Raw genomic sequence first — 12007 nt, forward strand, 5'->3', positions numbered from 1 at the left:
CGCCATACTTGATGCAAAATGTAGAACCTTTTAGAACAGTGCAGATCTGTTTGTACCTTCTGCCGCCCTTCATGCTATAGCCGTCTTATTTCTCACATCTACGTGTATTTTAAAGCCCATGAGAGTGTGTGAAACAGTCACATGTGGGGCGCCTGGGTGGCTCAGTTGGTTAAGCGTCCGACTTTGGCTCAGGTTATGATCTCACGGTTCGTAAGTTCAAGCCCCACATTGGTCTCTGTGCTGACAGCTCAGAGCCTGGAGCCTGCTTCAGACTCTGTGTCTCCCTCTCTCTCTCTGCCCCTACCCCGCTCACACTCTGTCTCCTAAAAATAAACATTAAAAAAAATTAAAACAGTCGCATGCATTGGAAAGAAATTAAGAGTAAAAGAATACTTTTGTATTTACTCAGATTTTTACTGTTTCTAAATGCTCTTGATTATTTTTTGAACACTTGTGTTTTCATGTGGTATTGTTTTTCTTCACCTAGTAGCCTTTACATTTCAAGTATGCATCTGCTCTGACACATTATCTGAGTTTTCTGTTGTCTAAAAATGTCTTATTTTGTCTGCATTCTGATGGATATTTTCACAAGATACAGACTTCTGTTTTGATTTTTTTTTCCCTCTCTCTCTCAGCCCTTTGGGGATTTTATTTAGTTGTCTTTTGGCCTCCATGGTTTCTGATGAGAAGAAGTTAGACATCATTCAGATTGTTAGCCATTGTATCTAATATCTTATTTTTCTTGGGCTACTTTTAAGATTTTCTTCTTTTCTTTGGTTTTTAACAGTTTGACTACCATGGGCCTAATTTATTTCTGTTCCTATTTATCCTGTACTCCTTGATTATGAAAACGTATGTCCTTTACAGATTTGAGATACTTAGCCAGTATTTCTTGATATATTTTATCTGCCTCATTCCCTCTTCTGAGACTCTAATTACATACATATTAAACCTTTGGACATCATCTCACAGGTCCTGAGGTGTCTTTTTTTCTTTGTTTTGTTTTATCTTAAATATTTTTTAATGTTTATTTTTGAGAGATAGAATACGAGCAGGGGAAGGTCAGAGAGCAAGGGATACACAAAATCTGAAGGAGGCTCCAGACTCTGAGCTGTCGGCACAGAGCCTGACTCGGGACTTGAACTCACAAACTGTGAATTCATGACCTGAGCCAAAGTCAGTTGCTTAACCTACTGAGCCACCCAGGCACCCCAGTTTTGGTTTTGGTTTTTAATCCTTGTTCTCTGTGGTCTTCAGATTAGGTAATTTTCACTCATTTGTCTTCAGATTCACTTCAAATTCAAATGACTCTTCTGTCATTTTAAACTTTTCAATTTACTATATACTGTGTGTGTACATACATATATATACATACCATATACCATAAATTAAATTGTCATATTTAAACATTTAAATACTGTTAAACCTACCTGTGACTTTTTATTTTAGCCATTATATTTTCAGTTCTAGAATTTGCATTTGATTCTTTTTTACAGTTTCTGTAATATCAGAGATCTTCTTGCCTTTTATTAAGAGAATATATTCCTTTACTTCTCTGAAAATCATTGTAATAGCTGCTTTAAATTTTTTGTCTGCTAATTACAGTATCTAGAATGTTCTAGGGTTGGTCTCCATCTTTTCTCTTGATAATGGGTCATATTTTCCTGGTTCTTCATGTGATGAGTAATTCTGTGCCCTAAACATTTCATTTAGTAGATATTCTGGATTTTGTCATATTCCTTCAAAGAGCATTGCTAATTTTTTCTTTTAGCAAGCAATTAACTTGGTTTGACCTAATGGAAAGCTCTTGTCTTTTGAGCGTCAATTGAGTTCAATTCAGTTGTTTTATACTTAGCCAGTCTGCTCCATGCATGCGTAGTTCAGCAGCCAGAGGTTTGAGCTGAGTTTAAACACAGAACTTTGACTATCTCCTATAGCTCGCTCTCGCTCGCCCTCTCTCTCTCTCTCTCTCTCTCTCCTGGAAATCCCCTTTGCCTAACTTTTCAGTGACTGTTATTGCTACAAGTTCTGTCTTTTGATAGTTGAGAGTAGAAAAACTGTTGGTTTTCTGTTGGAGTTTTAATGACCCCATGCAGTGCCGTGGTCTGTTTTTAACCCAGAAGCTAAAAAATAAAAATAAAAAAAATTTTAAAACAGAAACTCATCCCAATTTGTTCTTTTTTTGGGGGGGGCAGTTGTTACCTCTCTTCTAGACTCTATTATGTTTAATTTCCAGGGCCTTGAAGTGGTTGCTTGTTGTATTTTGTCCAGAATTGAAAGTCAGTCTGTCAGAGGGCCCATCTAGCAGAAGCTTACGTGGGTATACAGAAGCAGAACTTCCCTGGTAGATTTTGAGATTTTTGTCTTTCACTGTATTGAATGTTTCCCAAGTTACTTGTTTCTAATCATAGAAATATTATGCATTGGGGAGCTGACATTTAGCTTTAGGACCAAATTCTATAAAAACTGACATTAGTGTTCTTTTCCTTACACTTGTTCTTCCATACTTACATGTAATTCTGTTTTTTCTTTTCTACACATCCAGTGAGGCACATTATGAAAAGGACTGAAATTGTGTGGAAAATTTATAGAGTCTTAAGCAACACTGCTTCTGCTTCCATCTAACTGCCAGCATTTTTTTTTCAAATCTTAAAGAAAGTAATGTGGTGAATAGAACAATATGCTTTATTAGTTTAAAAACCAGGAGTGGGAGGAGACTTATAAAACCCTTAAGAAAAGAAAGGCTTCTAAGCTAAGTCAGTGTCTACTTTTGCATATTTATAGATCACCCTCTGACTAACATGCAGCCGAGCAATGCAAACAGTTTGTTTCTTTTTGTACTTATCCGAATAAAAATTTCTGCTCTGATCTCTACCTCAGCGACTTGCCTGGTGGTATGATAGTCTCTTCCTCCAGTTAACCCGTGATTTACTGTCCGGCAGAGCAGGCAGCTCCTCTCTCCATACTGCTTCTTGTCCAGAGATAATCATCGTCTCATATTCCTCCCGGGCCCTTCCCCGCCAGGTGATCCCAGGGTTTCTGAGAGATGAAAAGCAACTTATCCTGTTACAAAGGCGGGGAGTTGCGGAGAGATATTCTCAGGTTGGAGGAACGCTGTTTCTTTACCTGTAGTTGGCGGTGGCAAAGTGTTCTCTGTGGGGAGGTCTCTATTGTAAGACAAGCAGCAACTGTACATTCCAAAAACAAGCCAGAAAGCTGTTGAGTCTTCACACTTAATCTCTGAAAATGTCTCAGTAGTCATTTTTGCTCATGGGACAAAGACTTAATTTTCTCTTAATCTACCCTTGTAGGATTTCATTAAAGTCTGGTATAGTGTTTACGTTTATGCAGTTTTCTGCCTCTGACACTGACTGCCTAGGAACTGTCTCAGTTTACTGAAGTTTTGAAAAAGAAAAAAAAAATTTTAATTTCCTTACTTGTTAACTTTTCTTTTTTGAGTTTCTGTTTATTCATTTTGAGAGCGAGTGTGTGCCCATGAGCAGGGGAGGGGCAGAGAGAGAGAGAGAGAAGGAGAATCCTAAGCAGGCTCCACAGAACCTGATGTAGGACTCAAACCCACGAACTGTGAGATCATGACCTGGGCTGAAATCAAGAGTCGGATGCTTGACCAGCTGAGCCACCCAGGTGCCCCAACTTTTCTCTTTCTTTGTTAGCCTTTGACCTTTTTGGGTCTAGCTTGGATAAATCCACACTGCCAGTAAATTATGGCTAACCATTATTTACATGCTTAGTATCAAAGTTTATTTTTCCTCTCAGTTCTTAAGTGTATATAAAACTATTTTCTTCCCAAGGAAGTTTATTTTATTGTACCTAATCAGCATGTTTTCAGCCATTATTGAGAGCTAGTGCAAAATAGAAAACAACATTATATATCTTTCTCAAAACACTGTTCTCAGATGATTATTTTTTTAAATAAGTAAATTTTTAAAAATTTACTTATTTTGAGAGAGAGAGAGAGAGAAGTGAGTAGGTAGGGAAAAGCGAGAGAGAGAGGGAGAGTGAGAGAGAGAGAGAGAGAGAGAGACTCAAGCAGGCTCCGTGCTGCCGGTGCAGAGCCCAGTATGGTACTCAGATTCACAGACCATAAGATCGTGATCTCAGCTTAAAACCAAGAATCGGTTGCCCAACTGAATGAGCCATCACAGCACCTCTGAGATGATTATTCTATAGTTCTTGCCTTCAAAGAGCTTAGAATCTGGTAGACAAAAATAATATGGGATAATGGAATTTATACATGAAATTTATACCAGAATCCTGGATCCAATGTCATGTAACATACTTTAAATCATAGTTTGTAAAACACTCGGAAACTAACCACTAGCTCTCTCATATTATAAACACTTCTTCAGTTTACTGTACCTTTCCCCATCATACGTACAAGAGGAACTGTACTAATACTCTTTTTTTTTTAATTTTTTAATGCTTTTTATTTATTTTTGAGAGAGAGAGAGACAGTGCGATCAGGGGAGGGTCAGAGAGAGAGGGAGACACAGAATCTGAAGCAGGCTCCAGGCTCTGAGCTAGCTGTCAGCACAGAGCCCAATGTGGGCTTGAACCCACCAACCGTGAGATCATGACCTGAGCCGAAGCCGGACGCTTAACCGACTAAGCCACCCAGGAGCCCCTGTACTAATACTCTTTAATACTCTTTAATAATACATATTCCACTAAAGAAAGTAACTTCGTCTGTTAAATAACAGCTATCCTTTTGGGTGCAGGGAGATAAGGAGACAGAACTGAGGCGAGAAGCATGAGTAGATTGCTTCTTGCCATTTGATGTCAAAAATCACTGCCTCTAATGCCAAACATTCTGATCAGCATTTTGAAATTTACTTTATACATCTCCATTTTCCTACATTATCCATCACATCATCATCATCGCCATATACTAATAACCACAATATCATCTAGTAGTGAGCCCATTCTGTGCCCAAGGCACTAAGCTAGTTACTTTACAAAGATGAGTTCATTTAAATCTTTACAATATCTTTGAGAGGTAAGTGGCATATTATTGTTATGATTACATAGGCCGCTTAGTTTAGAGATGTTCAAAGATCTATTGTGTGCACTGTGGTTGATCCACGAATCTAAGATCCGTATTTTAGGTTGAGCTCCAGGGACGGCTTAGTCTATGTCCCTGAGTAGCACATTATGCTTCAGCTGCTATTTCTAAAGGATAATAAATATTAATATCTTCTGTTTTAGCCTTATCTATACATTAGTCTTTTTTTTTTTTTTTAATGAAATGCTTTGCAAATTGCATGTCATTCTTGCACGGGGGCCTTCCTAATCTTCTCTGTACTGTTCCATTTTTAGTATATGTGCTGCCAAAGCGAGCACAACACATTCCTCTTTAAATGTAATCCTCAGGGTGCCTTGGAGGCTCAGTCAGTTAAGCATTTGACTCTTGATTTAAGCTCAGGTCATGATTTCATGAAATGATGAGATTGAGCCCTGAGTCAGGCTCTGCATTGACCTAGCAGAGCCTGCTTGGGTTTCTCCCTCTCTGCCCCTCCCTCCCCCATTCGTATTCAATCTCTTTCTCAAAATAAATTAATTAATTAAAAAAATAAAAATAAATGTAATCCTCTTAACTCCTAAGAGATTGTGGCCCACATTTTAAAGATGCAGAATCTGGGGCACCTGGGTGACTCAGTCAGCTAAGCATCTGACCCTTGATCTCAGCTCAAGTCTTCATTTCAGTGTTCCACACTGGGTATGAAGCCTATTTTAAAATAAATAAATGAAAATTAAAAAAAAAAAAGGATGCAGAATCCAAGCTTGGAAAAATTGGATAATTTATTGAAGACTACACAATACAGGTGGTATGTTACTTTCTTTATCCTACTGTTTCTTTCCCCCTACCTTCTCATAGATGTAGGTGACATGATATGAATTATAGATGAAATATTTGTTTTAAAGATGCTAAACAAGATATATTTCATCCTCTGATTTGGAAGAGAAAAGGGCATATCTGCGAATTTTTAGAATATTTACATCTAACCTCTTGCTTTATAGTCCTACCACAATTCTGCTCTGGTAGTGCATAAATTGCATATATAAATATGTATACTTTTAGTTACATTTTACATTTTTAAGGAGATTAGGGTCATTTAACAAGGGAAAAACTGGCTAACATTCAGGTTCATGTTAGTGACGCTGCTGTTCTCAGGCATCAGACTACCTGTTCATGTAAAATGTTGCTCAGTGAGTTCACTTGCCACTCTTAGGATCTAAGTATCCTTTTAAAGGCCATATTTTATTTTATTTTATTAAAATTAATTATTTATTTACTTATTTTAAAAGAGACAGAGAGAGCATGAACTGGGGAGGGTCAGAGACAGTGGGAGAATCCCAAGCACGTTCTTTGCCACCAGCGCAGAGCCTGACGCTGGGCTTGAACTCACCAAACTGTGAGATCATGACCTGAACCAAAATCATGATGTGGGTGCTTAAGGGACTTAGCCACCCTGGTGCCCTGTGAGTGCCATATTTTAAGTCAGGGGTGCCTGGTTGGCTCAGTTGGTTATGCTTCGACTTCAGCTCAGGTCATGATCTTGTGGTTGGTGGGTTCACGCTCTGCATCAGGTTCTGTGCTGACAGCTCAGAGCCTGGAGCCTCTTTCTCTGCCCCTCCCCTGCTCATGCTCTGTCTGTCTGTCTGTCTGTCTCTCTCTCTCTCTCTTTCTCTCAAAAATAAACACTAAAAAAAAGAGAGAAGTCATTAGTCATTTTTAGCTGCTTTAGGTAGCATTAATATTTTATACAAAATAAAATAATTGGAAAGGCCACAATGCTTTGAAACTTGAACAGAGGTAGGATTCTAATAATTTTTGGTTGCATTACTTTTGCTTCTTGTATTTTCCAATTTTCCTTTGATAAAACATGTTTGTGTAATATTTTAAATTTAAATATAGTCATATTACATAACTACTTTAAAATTCAGAGGTTGTGGGGGCACTTGGCAGGCCCAGTTGGCAGAGCATGCAGCTCTTGGTCTTGAGGTTGTGAGTTTGAGCCTCATGTTGGGTGTAGAGATTACTTAAATAAATAAACTTTAAAAAAATTCAGGAGTTGGCCTGAAAAAGACTTAGAATTGCATATATCAATAAACCAGTAATCACACATAAGCCAACATACCAAAATTTTGAAATTCCTTTTTATATTATCAAAAACCTAGTGCTTCTTCAGATTTATAGAAATAAAATCTCTTATCACTTATATTTGAGTATTGTGTTAGTATATTTAAAAGGCTTTTCTGAACTCAGATTATTGATTTTTATTTGCAAAATACGATATTATTAAATATTAAAATAGGTAATTGAAATCCATACTGCCTTATTTTATCACATATACCCTGCGTTTGCCATTCACTGAAATAAAGAGATAATGTTTAGAACAACGAGTCATAAGCTACAATGATTTGCCTTTTTCTAATAATGTGTATGGGTAAATAAAGACTTAAATCCCAATTTCTTCTTGAAATGAGAATTTCTATTTATTCAAAATCATGTTGGAGTAATATCTCTTAGTAATGGCTTAAAAGTTGTTGGGATCATTTTTAGAGGAACCGTTTCTTTGGAGCACCATGTTGCCTCCATATTTACTGCTTGTATGGTCTGTCGATTTATCAATGTGTCGAGTATATCCATTTGTGTAGCACAACATCATTGCATGAAAACAGAAATTAGGTGGGTGGAACAGACTTACTCTTGAATTCCCTTGGATACAGCTTACAATCACCTATTTTCTTAGGCCTTAAGCATTAAATGGATGAAAGACAAACAGATCATGTATATCTCCAAAATATATGGATAAATATAACTAGTAAAGTCATTTAACAAATAATAGTATTTGCTCTGTGCCCTGCGCTGTTATAGGCATTACTAAGACTGTAGCCATATATAAGACAAAGGTTCCGCCTTTTGTTAGCCACATCATAAATGATAAACGTCTGGAAAATGCAAATTAAAACAGCATGAGATACTTCTTCCCACTATGATGGAATAACCAGTACTGGACTTGCCCTCAGGGTAATGTGATCCCTGAGAGAAAGGAAGGGGGTAGGAAACTAGGTGAACCCTGGCTTTCAGCCTGAATGGGATGGATAACTCAGATAGAGAATTGTAGTCTTACTGAACTGAGGAAACAGATCAGAAATTTGGGGAAGCCAAGGCAACTGAAATGTACAAAGTACTGAAGAATAGGAAACTAGCAGAAAGAGAACTACAGAATTCTGCAGAGGGGTCCTTTTGAATCATTAACTTAATACTGAATTGCACATACGTGAAGGTGAGATTCCATGAGGCTGGAGAAAGAATAAATACCAGGGAGCTATAAACTGAACAGTTCCTTGAGTTCCCACAGGAATGGGAGATTCTTGTTAAAAACCTGGAGCATTCAGTAGAGATCCAAGAAGGGACACACGTTGGTAAGGCTAAGCTAGCATTAGAGTAAAAAGTTACTCCAGACCTCTCTAAACAAAGCTTTCAGAAAAAGGCTCAAAAGGATCAGACTGATCTACCAGGGACTTACATGCCTTGGGTCAGAAAGCAGCTGCCTAGCCTTCCTGACATTGACTTCCTTTGTTAATGCATCCTTAAATACTCCTGAATGTGGAAGAGCTTGGACAGAGCCAAAGTGTCTTCTAGTGTTTCCCTTTTAACTCAACTATACTCTCAATGTATTTTGTTGAATGTTTTTCGTGGAAAATAATCCAGTCATTAAAGCTAGAAATTAAATGATTGTAATGTGATTATAATGATGATGATTTATACATTTGTTTTATGAAAGTCTCAGTCTCTCAGGTGATTTGTAGTGTGATTAGCATTTATAATATCCATGAGTGCTTTTTAAGATAATTTGTTTTATTAAAAGTCTTATTTGTAATGCTTGCCTTTGCTTTGATTTTCTACTGTATACTATTCATTTAGCAAACAATTCTTAACCAGCTACCATAGGCCAAACAGTATTCTAGACGCTGTAATCTAAAGCATTATATTTGAATGAAACTAACTTTTAGTCATGTATGTTCAGCTCATTTAAAAGAAAGAGGGCTAAATTTATACAGAATTTGCTGCATTGTTCATTAGTGCTGCATCTTTTATGAATTTCCAAGCTGTGATGTAGAATATAGGAAAGAATAATATGTGTTCACCAAAATGTATTCCCTTTGCTCCTGTGCACATAGGTAAACTAGATAGCCCAGACGTTTGTGCAGGTAGGTGTGTCATATGACTGAATTTTGAACAATAAGAATATAAATCATGTATACCAATTCCAGCTAGGCTCTAAAAACTTCACATTTGCAGTTCTTCCCCCTTTGATCCCTGGTCTTTAGCTTGACATGGGGAACCCACAAGAGAGCTCGAGGCTTATATTAGCATAAGAAACTTCCTGCTGAACTCCTGTACTGAGTGAGAACTCTACTGTGTTGTATTAAGCCACTGAGATTTTAGTTCTTGGCCTGCCCTGTACACGGAGGAAACACGATTGTGCTGTGACCGTGTGATGTAGGTGTGGGAGAGGACAGTGAGTTTTACAGATGCATATGTGTTGAGAGCCTTGGGTCTTTCTCAGCCAGTGTGTGGTGTACAGCAGTTCGTTAAGATAGAAGCACTGCTCCCTTCCCTTTGGCTCTGGTGCTGGCTCTTGTCCTTGAACCATTGGAAGGGCTGCTTTAATCTGTATACTCCCAGATCCTGTCACTATCTCCCTATCAATTTGTATTCTTTCTTCCATCTCCCTGAAATAAAATACTTTCTTCTCTTCTCCATCTTTTCTACCTTTCTTTTCTCTTTTCTAAATAATCAGGGGGCAACTTTTGTTAAAGGTATTTCTTTCTGCGCCCTGTTTAGTGAGTGTGCATGATGAGACACCCTTCCCATGCTTGGAGGTGCGGTAGCACAGTTAGAAACTGTGACTGCTAGAACTCCCCAAGCACCTCTCACATCCAGCACGGCCTCTTGATGTACTCTCAGCTTAACAGATTAATAAAGCTTTTCTACGCTGACACAGTGCACTTGTTTAAGGGACCACATACCCTGCATGTAGGCTCTTTGGAGGTTGTGTGCTATGTGTATAACTGATTAGCCCTGTGCTGCTTTCCCCACCTTTTTTTTTTTTTTTTTTTGAGTTCAGGGTCTTATTGAATATATTACAAAGGAGGTTGAGTCAAAAAGACCAAAGTGCATGTCATCATCAGACTCCTCAGATTCTTCTTTCTTTGCTTCTGCTCTTTATCTTAGCCAGGGCAGCTGTGGTGGAGGGGACAGGACCTCCCGCTGGTGCAGATGAGGCTCCCACTGTTGACACTGGCCAGGGACTTTGTAAACGAGCCTGGCCAGAAAGGTTCAACATTTACACCAGCTGTTTTAATGAGGGCCTTGACCTTATTTATTACCATCCCTGACCTTCACCTTATCTTCATGCAGGATGAGGGCCAAGTAGATGCAGGTGAGCTCCAAGGTGGAGGCCATGGTGCAGGCAAGCGATGGGCGGACGCTGTCAGGCACGGTGCTGGTTGCCCGATGAAGTGAGGTGCTCCCTTGGCCTTAGCTTCCTCAGAAGGATCAAGCAGCTTAGTGGCAGCCGAGGAAGGCGTTTTCCCCCACTTTGACCTCTGACTATGCCATCAGTGGCTGTTATAAGTAAGTAGAACTGAATTGGCCTTCTTGAAAAGATGGCAAAAAAAAAAAAAAAAAAAACACCTTAAGAGGAGACTGCTCTGATTATCTGATCAAATAACTAGATAACCCAAATGACCATAAGTCTATTCATATGAGAAGTCTTTTTTTGGCTTAATTTATTTTCACTATATATAACTGTTATCTCCTGATTCACTTATTATCTTTAATGCCTAACCAGTATCTCAATTATGACTTGAGTAGCTTGTGCTTATTACCTAAAAATATTTCATTAGCCTGTCCCTTCATACTGGATACCAATTTAAATGCTGTTGCCTAAATATACCACTCCCATCTCAACACAGAATGGATGAAAAATAGAGAATTAAATTAGTTATCCAGTTGAGATATAGTTTAGTACAGTGCCTGCATCTCCAGTTTTATTCACTGGCATAGTTTCTTCATGATTGTTGCCATACTTCTAACCATGCTTTTTTTACCTTATATTTTTTAATTTCATGCTTTTATTTAGGTAAATTTACTTTAAAAGAAACTATAAATTATTAGTCAAACTGGAAAGTCAGTATCATGTGCTGTAAGTATAATATTAAACAACATTAATTCTAGCTAAACACTTTACCTACAAATGGCACTGATGCTGACATCTTTCCCCTCTCTGTTAAAAAGGAGGATAAGCTGGGGCAAATGGATGGCTTGGTCAAGTAAGCATCTGACTCTTGCTTTCTTTTTTTTTTAAGTTTTTTAAAATTTATTTATGAGAGACAGAGAGACAACATGAGTGGGGGAGGGGCAGAGAGAGAGGGATACACAGAATCTGAGGCAGGCTCCATGCTTGAAGCTGTCAGACGTGGGGCTCGAACTCATGAACCATGAGATCATGACCTAAGCTGAAGTTGGACATTTAACCGACTGAGCCACCCAGGTGCCCCCTGATTTCAGCTTAGTTGTTGATCTCAGGGTTTTGAGTTCAAGCCCCGGGCTGGGCTCTATGCTGGATGTGGAGCCTACCTAAAACTCAAACCCGCGCGCACACACACACACACACACACACCACGGAGGATTAGCAGTATTAGCACATTAAAATTTTTCTGGACCTATTCAGAAGGACGGAAACATAATTGAAAAAAGAATAACATTATCGTTATTTTATTAGTCAGAATAAGCTAGACAATGCTGTCATAACATCAGCCTTAAAAATCTCAGTAGTTAACACAATGAAGGCCTATTTCTAGTTTACCCAGCAAGCCTGGGCAACCCTCCAGGACAGCTGTTCTTTATAGAGTGATGCAGCAATTCAAGCTGCTTCAATTTTGTATCTGTGCCATCTCAACATGAGACTTC

The 12007-nt window shown here is 38.4% G+C and overlaps 1 protein-coding gene and 2 pseudogenes across 1 annotated transcript in view; 1 reads left to right on the forward strand and 2 right to left on the reverse strand.

Annotated features, from left to right (window-relative positions):
• Nucleotides 1-12007, forward strand: part of TANC2 (tetratricopeptide repeat, ankyrin repeat and coiled-coil containing 2) — a 365001-nt gene that overhangs the window by 175355 nt on the left and 177639 nt on the right. The gene's annotated exons all lie outside the window — the stretch shown is intronic.
• LOC115283086 lies at nt 5261-5361 on the reverse strand (annotated as a pseudogene).
• LOC115281769 lies at nt 10156-10498 on the reverse strand (annotated as a pseudogene).

This window comes from Suricata suricatta, chromosome 17 (genome assembly GCF_006229205.1).
Source record: "Suricata suricatta isolate VVHF042 chromosome 17, meerkat_22Aug2017_6uvM2_HiC, whole genome shotgun sequence".
Classification (NCBI taxonomy): domain Eukaryota; kingdom Metazoa; phylum Chordata; class Mammalia; order Carnivora; family Herpestidae; genus Suricata; species Suricata suricatta.